This window comes from Phyllobates terribilis, unplaced genomic scaffold, assembly GCF_046119375.1.
Source record: "Phyllobates terribilis strain yellow unplaced genomic scaffold, ASM4611937v1 Scaffold_7__3_contigs__length_470593459, whole genome shotgun sequence".
Taxonomy (NCBI): domain Eukaryota; kingdom Metazoa; phylum Chordata; class Amphibia; order Anura; family Dendrobatidae; genus Phyllobates; species Phyllobates terribilis.
Genome location: NW_027362767.1, coordinates 19,792,970 through 19,806,430, shown reverse-complemented (window position 1 = coordinate 19,806,430; position 13,461 = coordinate 19,792,970). Strand labels below are relative to the sequence as shown.

The window sequence follows — 13,461 nt, the reverse complement described above, 5'->3', positions numbered from 1 at the left end:
CCTATGTGCAAGAATATAGCTACTATAATACTGCTCCTGTGTACAAGAATATAACTGCTATAATACTGCTCCTATGTACAAGAATATAACTACTATAATACTGCCCCTATGTACAAGAATATAACTACTATAATACTGCCCCTATGTACAAGAATATAACTACTATAATACTGCCCCCTATGTACAAGAATATAACTACTATAATACTGCTCCTATGTACAATAATAGAATATAACTGCTATAATACTGCCCTCTATGTACAGGAATATAGCTACTATAATACTGCCCCCTATGTACAAGAATATAACTACTATAATACTGCCCCCTATGTACAAGAATATAACTACTATAATACTGCCCTCTATGTACAGGAATATAACTACTATAATACTGCTCCTATGTACAAGAATATAACTGCTATAATACTGCCCTCTATGTACAGGAATATAACTACTATAATACTGCTCCTATGTACAAGAATATAACTGCTATAATACTGCCCTCTATGTACAGGAATATAACTACTATAATACTGCCCCTATGTACAAGAACATAACTACTATAATACTACCCTATGTACAAGAATATAACTACTATAATACTGCCCCTATGTGCAAGAATATAACTACTATAATACTGCCCTCTATGTACAAGAATATAACTACTATAATACTGCTCCTATGTATAAGAATATAACTACTATAATACTGCCCCCTATGTACAAGAATATAACTACTATAATACTGCCCCTATGTACAAGAATATAACTACTATAATACTGCCCCCTATGTACAAGAATATAACTACTATAATACTGCTCCTATGTACAAGAATATAACTACTATAATACTGCCTCTATGTACAAGAATATAACTACTATAATACTGCCCCCTGTGTACAAGAATATAACTACTATAAGACTGCTCCTATGTACAAGAATATAACTACTATAATACTGCCCCCTATGTACAAGAATATAACTACTATAATACTGCTCCTATGTACAAGAATATAACTACTATAATACTGCCTCTATGTACAAGAATATAACTACTATAATACTGCCCCCTGTGTACAAGAATATAACTACTATAAGACTGCTCCTATGTACAAGAATATAACTACTATAATACTGCCCTCTATGTACAAGAATATAACTACTATAATACTGCTCCTATGTATAAGAATATAACTACTATAATACTGCCCCCTATGTACAAGAATATAACTACTATAATACTGCCCCTATGTACAAGAATATAACTACTATAATACTGCCCCCTATGTACAAGAATATAACTACTATAATACTGCTCCTATGTACAAGAATATAACTACTATAATACTGCCTCTATGTACAAGAATATAACTACTATAATACTGCCCCCTGTGTACAAGAATATAACTACTATAATACTGCTCCTATGTACAAGAATATAACTACTATAATACTGCCCCCTATGTACAAGAATATAACTACTATAATACTGCCCCCTATGTACAAGAATATAACTACTATAATACTGCTCCTATGTACAAGAATATAACTACTATAATACTGCCTCTATGTACAAGAATATAACTACTATAATACTGCCCCCTGTGTACAAGAATATAACTACTATAAGACTGCTCCTATGTACAAGAATATAACTACTATAATACTGCCCCCTATGTACAAGAATATAACTACTATAATACTGCTCCTATGTACAAGAATATAACTACTATAATACTGCTCCTATGTACAAGAATATAACTACTATAATACTGCCCTCTATGTACAAGAATATAACTACTATGATACTGCTCCTATGTATAAGAATATAACTACTATAATACTGCCCCCTATGTACAAGAATATAACTACTATAATACTGCCCCTATGTACAAGAATATAACTACTATAATACTGCCCCCTATGTACAAGAATATAAGTACTATAATACTGCTCCTATGTACAAGAATATAACTACTATAGTACTGCCTCTATGTACAAGAATATAACTACTATAATACTGCCCCCTGTGTACAAGAATATAACTACTATAATACTGCTCCTATGTACAAGAATATAACTACTATAATACTGCCCCCTATGTACAAGAATATAACTACTATAATACTGCCCCTTTTGTACAAGAATATAACTACTATAATACTGCTCCTATGTACAAGAATATAACTACTATAATACTGCTCCTATGTGCAGGAATATAACTACTATAATACTGCCCCCTGTGTACAAGAATATAACTACTATAATACTGCCCCCTATGTACAAGAATATAACTACTATAATACTGCTCCTATGTACAAGAATATAACTACTATAATACTGCTCCTATGTACAAGAATATAACTACTATAATACTGCTCCTATGTACAAGAATATAACTACTATAATACTGCCCCCTATGTACAAGAATATAACTACTATAATACTGCTCCTATGTACAAGAATATAACTACTATAATACTGCCCCCTGTGTACAAGAATATAACTACTATAATACTGCCCCCTGTGTACAAGAATATAACTACTATAATACTGCTCCTATGTACAAGAATATAACTACTATAATACTGCTCCTATGTACAAGAATATAACTACTATAATACTGCTCCTATGTTCAAGAATATAACTACTATAATACTGCCCCCTATGTACAAGAATATAACTACTATAATACTGCTCCTATGTACAAGAATATAACTACTATAATACTGCCTCTATGTACAAGAATATAACTACTATAATACTGCCCCCTGGACACAAGAATATAACTACTATAATGCTGCCCCCTATGTACAAGAATATAACTACTATAATACTGCTCCCTATGTACAAGAACATAACTGCTATAATACTGCTCCCTATATACAAGAAAATAACTACTATAATACTGCCCCTATGTACAAGAATATAACTGCTATAATACTGCCCCCTATGTACAGGAATATAACTACTATAATACTGCCCCTATGTACAAGAATATAACTACTATAATACTGCTCCTATGTACAAGAATATAACTACTATAATACTGTTCCTATGTACAAGAATATAACTACTATAATACTGTTCCTATGTACAAGAATATAACTACTATAATACTGCCTCTATGTACAAGAATATAACTACTATAATACTGCCCCTATGTACAAGAATATAACTACTATAATACTGCTCCTATGTACAAGAATATAACTACTATAATACTGCCCCCTGTGTACAAGAATATGACTACTATAATACTGCTCCTATGTACAAGAATATAACTACTATAATATTGCCCCCTATGTACAAGAATATAACTACTATAATACTGCTCCTATGTACAAGAAGATAACTACTATAATACTGCCCCCTGTGTACAAGAATATAACTACTATAATACTGCCCCCTATGTACAAGAATATAACTACTATAATACTGCTCCTATGTACAAGAATATAACTACTATAATACTGCTCCTATGTACAAGAATATAACTACTATAATACTGCTCCTATGTACAAGAATATAACTACTGTAATACTGCCCCCTATGTACAAGAATATAACTACTATAATACTGCACCTATGTACAAGAATATAACTACTATAATACTGCCCCCTGTGTACAAGAATATAACTACTATAATACTGCCCCCTATGTACAAGATTATAACTAATATAATACTGCTCCTATGTACAAGAATATAACTACTATAATACTGCTCCTATGTGTAGGAATATAACTACTATAATACTGCCCCCTGTGTACAAGAATATAACTACTATAATACTGCCCCCTATGTACAAGAATATAACTCCTATAATACTGCTCCTATGTACAAGAATGCAACTACTATAATACTGCTCCTATGTACAAGAATATAACTACTATAATACTGCTCCTATGTACAAGAATATAACTACTATAATACTGCCCCCTATGTACAAGAATATAACTACTATAATACTGCTCCTATGTACAAGAATATAACTACTATAATACTGCCCCCTGTGTACAAGAATATAACTACTATAATACTGCCCCCTGTGTACAAGAATATAACTACTATAATACTGCTCCTATGTACAAGAATATAACTACTATAATACTGCTCCTATGTACAAGAATATAACTACTATAATACTGCTCCTATGTTCAAGAATATAACTACTATAATACTGCCCCCTGTGTACAAGAATGTAACTACTATAATACTGCCCCCTATGTACAAGAATATAACTACTATAATACTGCCCCCTGTGTACAAGAATATAACTACTATAATACTGCCCCCTATGTACAAGAATATAACTCCTATAATACTGCTCCTATGTACAAGAATATAACTACTATAATACTGCTCCTATGTACAAGAATATAACTACTATAATACTGCTCCTATGTACAAGAATATAACTACTATAATACTGCCCCCTGTGTACAAGAATATAACTACTATAATACTGCCCCCTGTGTACAAGAATATAACTACTATAATACTGCTCCTATGTACAAGAATATAACTACTATAATACTGCTCCTATGTACAAGAATATAACTACTATAATACTGCTCCTATGTTCAAGAATATAACTACTATAATACTGCCCCCTATGTACAAGAATATAACTACTATAATACTGCTCCTATGTACAAGAATATAACTACTATAATACTGCCTCTATGTACAAGAATATAACTACTATAATACTGCCCCCTGTGTACAAGAATATAACTACTATAATACTGCCCCCTATGTACAAGAATATAACTACTATAATACTGCTCCCTATGTACAAGAATATAACTTCTATAATACTGCTCCCTATATACAAGAATATAACTACTATAATACTGCCCCTATGTACAAGAATATAACTGCTATAATACTGCCCCCTATGTACAGGAATATAACTACTATAATACTGCCCCTATGTACAAGAATATAACTACTATAATACTGCCCCTATGTACAAGAATATAACTACTATAATACTGCTCCTATGTACAAGAATATAACTACTATAATACTGCTCCTATGTGCAAGAATATAACTACTATAATACTGCCTCTATGTACAAGAATATAACTACTATAATACTGCCCCTATGTACAAGAATATAACTACTATAATACTGCTCCTATGTACAAGAATATAACTACTATAATACTGCCCCCTGTGTACAAGAATATAACTACTATAATACTGCTCCTATGTACAAGAATATAACTACTATAATACTGCCCCCTATGTACAAGAATATAACTACTATAATACTGCTCCTATGTACAAGAATATAACTGCTATAATACTGCCCCCTATGTACAGGAATATAACTACTATAATACTGCCCCTATGTACAAGAATATAACTACTATAATACTGCTCCTATGTACAAGAATATAACTACTAAAATACTGCCCCTATGTACAAGGATATAACTACTATAATACTGCCACTATGTACAAGAATATAACAATTATAATACTGCCCCCTATGTACAAGAATATAACTACTATAATACTGCCCCCTATGTACAAGAATATAACTACTATAATACTGCTCCTATGTACAAGAATATAACTACTATAATACTGCCCCCTGTGTACAAGAATATAACTACTATAATACTGCTCCTATGTACAAGAATATAACTACTATAATACTGCTCCTATGTACAAGAATATAACTACTACAATACTGCCCCTATGTACAAGAATATAACTACTATAATACTGCCTCCTATGTACAAGAATATAACTACTATGATACTGCTCCTATGTACAAGAATATAGCTACTATAATACTGCTCCCTATGTACAAGAATATAACTACTATAATACTGCTCCTATGTACAAGAATATAGCTACTATAATACTGCTCCTATGTACAAGAATATAACTACTATAATACCGCCCCCTATGTACAAGAATGTAACTACTATAATACTGCTCCTATATACAAGAATATAACTACTATAATACTGCCCCTATGTACAAGATTATAAATACTATAATACTGCCCCCTATGTACAAGAATATAACTACTATAGTGGCTGTGAGGAAGCTTGCTGCAGCGAGACCCCTAATTTGTGCTGTAGGTTCAGCCTGTGTTAGCAGAGCTCGGCCCCCTCCATCATTCTCAGGGATTTACCATTGGGCTGGAAAGGAAAGGTCCATAGCCCTCTACTCAAACATGGTTACCCTATTGACCCACTTGGCCCCTTCCTCGCTGGTCCTGTCCAGTCTTATTAACCCTCATATTCACATAACGGGTAGTCAAAGTGGAAAATGTGATATCTTCCCGAGTTCAGCACTGCAGAAGGAAATATTCCATGATCCCAGAGTAATCAGACCGTGGATTCAGACCGTGGATTCAGACCATGAGCCCCACAGACAACAAGAGCCCGGGCACAAGATAGAATTGGCAGAAGAAGAATTGATCCAATGAAGAGATACTTTGTATCAGTGTCGCGGGCTCCGGTAACGAGGTTATCTGCACTACTGGGCTTCCCCTCTCCTAATGTCATTATATGATCGCATATCCTGGAGACAGGCGCTAGCTTCTACCAGAAAGATCTGATTCTCGGGGATCTCACTCAATCTTATGGAAACGTGTATAATTCAATTAGATACTGGAATTTGAAGACTTGCACAAAAATGCCACTATTGCAATGTTCATGTTCATGCAAGGTCCAAATCAACTCCAGCAAAAAGTCAGCAAGACTGAGGCCATGAGGCCATGAAGCACGTTGGTGTGGTTGGTATAAGGCTGGATACGGAGCCTTGGGGGAAGACTGGTATGGTTGGCGTTATTGTTGGCATCATTGATCTAATTGTCATTCTGTTGGAGGCTGAAGCTACCGATAACTTGGATGTGATTGGCATTAGTTTGACGGCTGCTGCCATGCAGGACATTCATGTGGTTGGCAATAGGATGAAGTTGGAGTCCCTGGTGGACACCAAGATGGTTCCTGTTAAGTTAAAAGTTTGGGCCATGGAGGACAATAGTGAGTCTTTGTTAGATTGGAGGATGAAGTCATGAAGGACACGGATGCGGTTGCTGAATCCATTAAAGGCAGAAATGTAGTCAGTTAGGTTGGGAGTGGAGTTTAGGCTCTCATGGACATCTCCACCCTTGGATCCTCTGATTATTGGACCACAACTAGTGATGATCACAAGTGCTGGTTACTCCAGTTTGCTGGGGTCTGTGCCGAGTATAGCGGGTGCTCGAGTGACATGTTAGAGTTTCTGTGGCCGAATGTTTTGCGACTTTTAGACAGTTACAAAACATGCAGAGATTGCCAGTGTTTGTCAGGCAATCCCCGCTTGTTTTGTGGCTGTCTAACCGCTGTGAAACAAGTGATCACAGGGACTGGAACATGTCACTCGAGCACCCACTATACTCGGCGCAGACCCCAGCACCCCGGGAAAACTCCAGTAACCAGCACTTACGCTCATCACTAGCCACAACCTTGATACGAGAAACAATTAGGACAATGCCAACAGTACGCATGGCGAACCTCATAATGCCAACCAGGCAGATGCCTCCATAGCTTCAGTCCATGCTCACAGCTGTGCCCATGGTGCCAATCTTACATTATCAGTCTGGAGCTGTGGCGGCTAATGGTGCACAAAGGTGAAGGCTGTCCTTGCAGATCACCGCCACTGGGACGGTGCAGCCCCTGCCCGAGCCCAGGTACTCAGTCATAGTCACTTAAGTCATGAGGACAGAAAGCTGCCAATAGTTCATTACTGAGGTCCCTGGAGAAGAGACTCGTTGTTTCACTGAAGGTAGAAAGTTCCCAGTCCTCTGTATTCAGACCTCCACTAATAAGAGGCAGAGATGCTGCAGACGAGGCCAGAATACATAGAGTCAGTCCAGCAGTGGAAAGAAGTAAAACGGCTAATGAAAAAGAAAAATCCTGGGAAGAGAAACAGATCAGGGAACCAAGAGAAGGAGATAATGCAGGGCCGAGAAATACACGAGGAGTCTAATTACCCCACTGAAAAACTGCACAAAATCCAAAATCTGAGAAACAAGAAAAGGAATCATTTCTACCAATGTTATCCAGCAGATGTGACCTACAGGAACGATAATACTGCCCCTATATACAAGAATATAACTACTATAATACTGCCCCCTATGTACAAGAATATAACTACTATAATACTGCTCCTATATACAAGAATATAACTACTATAATATTGCCCCTATATACAAGAATATAACTACTATAATACTGCCCCCTATGTACAAGAATATAACTAATATAATACTGCTCCTATGTACAAGAATTTAACTACTATAATACTGCTCCTATGTGTAGGAATATAACTACTATAATACTGCCCCTGTGTACAAGAATATAACTACTATAATACTGCCCCCTATGTACAAGAATATAACTCCTATAATACTGCTCCTATGTACAAGAATGCAACTACTATAATACTGCTCCTATGTACAAGAATATAACTACTATAATACTGCTCCTATGTACAAGAATATAACTACTATAATACTGCCCCCTATGTACAAGAATATAACTACTATAATACTGCTCCTATGTACAAGAATATAACTACTATAATACTGCCCCCTGTGTACAAGAATATAACTACTATAATACTGCCCCCTGTCTACAAGAATATAACTACTATAATACTGCTCCTATGTACAAGAATATAACTACTATAATACTGCTCCTTTGTACAAGAATATAACTACTATAATACTGCTCCTATGTTCAAGAATATAACTACTATAATACTGCCCCCTGTGTACAAGAATATAACTACTATAATACTGCCCCCTATGTACAAGAATATAACTACTATAATACTGCCCCCTGTGTACAAGAATATAACTACTATAATACTGCCCCCTATGTACAAGAATATAACTCCTATAATACTGCTCCTATGTACAAGAATATAACTCCTATAATACTGCTCCTATGTACAAGAATATAACTACTATAATACTGCTCCTATGTACAAGAATATAACTACTATAATACTGCCCCCTGTGTACAAGAATATAACTACTATAATACTGCCCCCTATGTACAAGAATATAACTACTATAATACTGCCCCCTGTGTACAAGAATATAACTACTATAATACTGCCCCCTATGTACAAGAATATAACTACTATAATACTGCTCCTATGTACAAGAATATAACTACTATAATACTGCTCCTATGTACAAGAATATAACTACTATAATACTGCCCCCTATGTACAAGAATATAACCACTATAATACTGCCCCTATATACAAGAATATAACTACTATAATACTGCCCCTATGTCCAAGAATATAACTACTATAATACTGCCCCCTATGTACAAGAGTATAACTACTATAATACTGCTCTTATGTACAAGAATATAACTACTATAATACTGCTCCTATGTACAAGAATATAACTACTATAATACTGCTCTTATGTACAAGAATATAACTACTATAATACTGCTCCCTATGTACAAGAATATGACTACTATAATACTGCTCCCTATGTACAAGAATATAACTACTATAATACTGCCCCTATGTACAAGAATATAACTACTATAATACTGCTCCTATGTACAAGAATATAACTACTATAATACTGCTCCTATGTACAAGAATATAACTACTATAATACTGCTCCTATGTACAAGAATATAACTACTATAATACTGCCTCTATGTACAAGAATATAACTACTATAATACTGCCCCTATGTACAAGAATATAACTACTATAATACTGCTCCTATGTACAAGAATATAACTACTATAATACTGCCCCCTGTGTACAAGAATATAACTACTATAATACTGCTCCTATGTACAAGAATATAACTACTATAATACTGCCCCCTATGTACAAGAATATAACTACTATAATACTGCTCCTATGTACAAGAATATAACTACTATAATACTGCCCCCTGTGTACAAGAATATAACTACTATAATACTGCCCCCTATGTACAAGAATATAACTACTATAATACTGCTCCTATGTACAAGAATATAACTACTATAATACTGCTCCTATGTTCAAGAATATAACTACTATAATACTGCCCCCTGTGTACAAGAATATAACTACTATAATACTGCCCCCTATGTACAAGAATATAACTACTATAATACTGCCCCCTGTGTACAAGAATATAACTACTATAATACTGCCCCCTATGTACAAGAATATAACTCCTATAATACTGCTCCTATGTACAAGAATATAACTACTATAATACTGCTCCTATGTACAAGAATATAACTACTATAATACTGCTCCTATGTACAAGAATATAACTACTATAATACTGCCCCCTGTGTACAAGAATATAACTACTATAATACTGCCCCCTGTGTACAAGAGTATAACTACTATAATACTGCTCTTATGTACAAGAATATAACTACTATAATACTGCCCCTATGTCCAAGAATATAACTACTATAATACTGCCCCCTATGTACAAGAGTATAACTACTATAATACTGCTCTTATGTACAAGAATATAACTACTATAATACTGCTCCTATGTACAAGAATATAACTACTATAATACTGCTCTTATGTACAAGAATATAACTACTATAATACTGCTCCCTATGTACAAGAATATGACTACTATAATACTGCTCCCTATGTACAAGAATATAACTACTATAATACTGCCCCTATGTACAAGAATATAACTACTATAATACTGCTCCTATGTACAAGAATATAACTACTATAATACTGCTCCTATGTACAAGAATATAACTACTATAATACTGCTCCTATGTACAAGAATATAACTACTATAATACTGCCTCTATGTACAAGAATATAACTACTATAATACTGCCCCTATGTACAAGAATATAACTACTATAATACTGCTCCTATGTACAAGAATATAACTACTATAATACTGCCCCCTGTGTACAAGAATATAACTACTATAATACTGCTCCTATGTACAAGAATATAACTACTATAATACTGCCCCCTATGTACAAGAATATAACTACTATAATACTGCTCCTATGTACAAGAATATAACTACTATAATACTGCCCCCTGTGTACAAGAATATAACTACTATAATACTGCCCCCTATGTACAAGAATATAACTACTATAATACTGCTCCTATGTACAAGAATATAACTACTATAATACTGCTCCTATGTTCAAGAATATAACTACTATAATACTGCCCCCTGTGTACAAGAATATAACTACTATAATACTGCCCCCTATGTACAAGAATATAACTACTATAATACTGCCCCCTGTGTACAAGAATATAACTACTATAATACTGCCCCCTATGTACAAGAATATAACTCCTATAATACTGCTCCTATGTACAAGAATATAACTACTATAATACTGCTCCTATGTACAAGAATATAACTACTATAATACTGCTCCTATGTACAAGAATATAACTACTATAATACTGCCCCCTGTGTACAAGAATATAACTACTATAATACTGCCCCCTGTGTACAAGAATATAACTACTATAATACTGCTCCTATGTACAAGAATATAACTACTATAATACTGCTCCTATGTACAAGAATATAACTACTATAATACTGCTCCTATGTTCAAGAATATAACTACTATAATACTGCCCCCTATGTACAAGAATATAACTACTATAATACTGCTCCTATGTACAAGAATATAACTACTATAATACTGCCTCTATGTACAAGAATATAACTACTATAATACTGCCCCCTGTGTACAAGAATATAACTACTATAATACTGCCCCCTATGTACAAGAATATAACTACTATAATACTGCTCCCTATGTACAAGAATATAACTTCTATAATACTGCTCCCTATATACAAGAATATAACTACTATAATACTGCCCCTATGTACAAGAATATAACTGCTATAATACTGCCCCCTATGTACAGGAATATAACTACTATAATACTGCCCCTATGTACAAGAATATAACTACTATAATACTGCCCCTATGTACAAGAATATAACTACTATAATACTGCTCCTATGTACAAGAATATAACTACTATAATACTGCTCCTATGTGCAAGAATATAACTACTATAATACTGCCTCTATGTACAAGAATATAACTACTATAATACTGCCCCTATGTACAAGAATATAACTACTATAATACTGCTCCTATGTACATGAATATAACTACTATAATACTGCCCCCTGTGTACAAGAATATAACTACTATAATACTGCTCCTATGTACAAGAATATAACTACTATAATACTGCCCCCTATGTACAAGAATATAACTACTATAATACTGCTCCTATGTACAAGAATATAACTGCTATAATACTGCCCCCTATGTACAGGAATATAACTACTATAATACTGCCCCTATGTACAAGAATATAACTACTATAATACTGCTCCTATGTACAAGAATATAACTACTAAAATACTGCCCCTATGTACAAGGATATAACTACTATAATACTGCCACTATGTACAAGAATATAACAATTATAATACTGCCCCCTATGTACAAGAATATAACTACTATAACACTGCCCCCTATGTACAAGAATATAACTACTATAATACTGCTCCTATGTACAAGAATATAACTACTATAATACTGCTCCTATGTACAAGAATATAACTACTACAATACTGCCCCTATGTACAAGAATATAACTACTATAATACTGCCTCCTATGTACAAGAATATAACTACTATGATACTGCTCCTATGTACAAGAATATAGCTACTATAATACTGCTCCCTATGTACAAGAATATAACTACTATAATACTGCTCCTATGTACAAGAATATAGCTACTATAATACTGCTCCTATGTACAAGAATATAACTACTATAATACCGCCCCCTATGTACAAGAATGCAACTACTATAATGCTGCTCCTATATACAAGAATATAACTACTATAATACTGCCCCTATGTACAAGATTATAAATACTATAATACTGCCCCCTATGTACAAGAATATAACTACTATAATACTGCCCCCTATGTACAAGAATATAACTACTATAATACTGCTCCTATGTACAAGAATATAACTACTATAATACTGCCCCCTGTGTACAAGAATATAACTACTATAATACTGCTCCTATGTACAAGAATATAACTACTACAATACTGCCCCTATGTACAAGAATATAACTACTATAATACTGCCTCCTATGTACAAGAATATAACTACTATGATACTGCTCCTATGTACAAGAATATAGCTACTATAATACTGCTCCCTATGTACAAGAATATAACTACTATAATACTGCTCCTATGTACAAGAATATAGCTACTATAATACTGCTCCTATGTACAAGAATATAACTACTATAATACCGCCCCCTATGTACAAGAATGTAACTACTATAATACTGCCCCTATGTACAAGAATATAACTACTATAATACTGCCCCCTATG

The 13,461-nt window shown here is 34.0% G+C and overlaps 1 protein-coding gene across 3 annotated transcripts in view; it reads left to right on the top strand.

The window, feature by feature from the left end:
• The window catches only part of KCNK10 (potassium two pore domain channel subfamily K member 10), a 182,274-nt gene that overhangs the window by 90,993 nt on the left and 77,820 nt on the right, over positions 1-13,461 (top strand). The window lies entirely within an intron of this gene.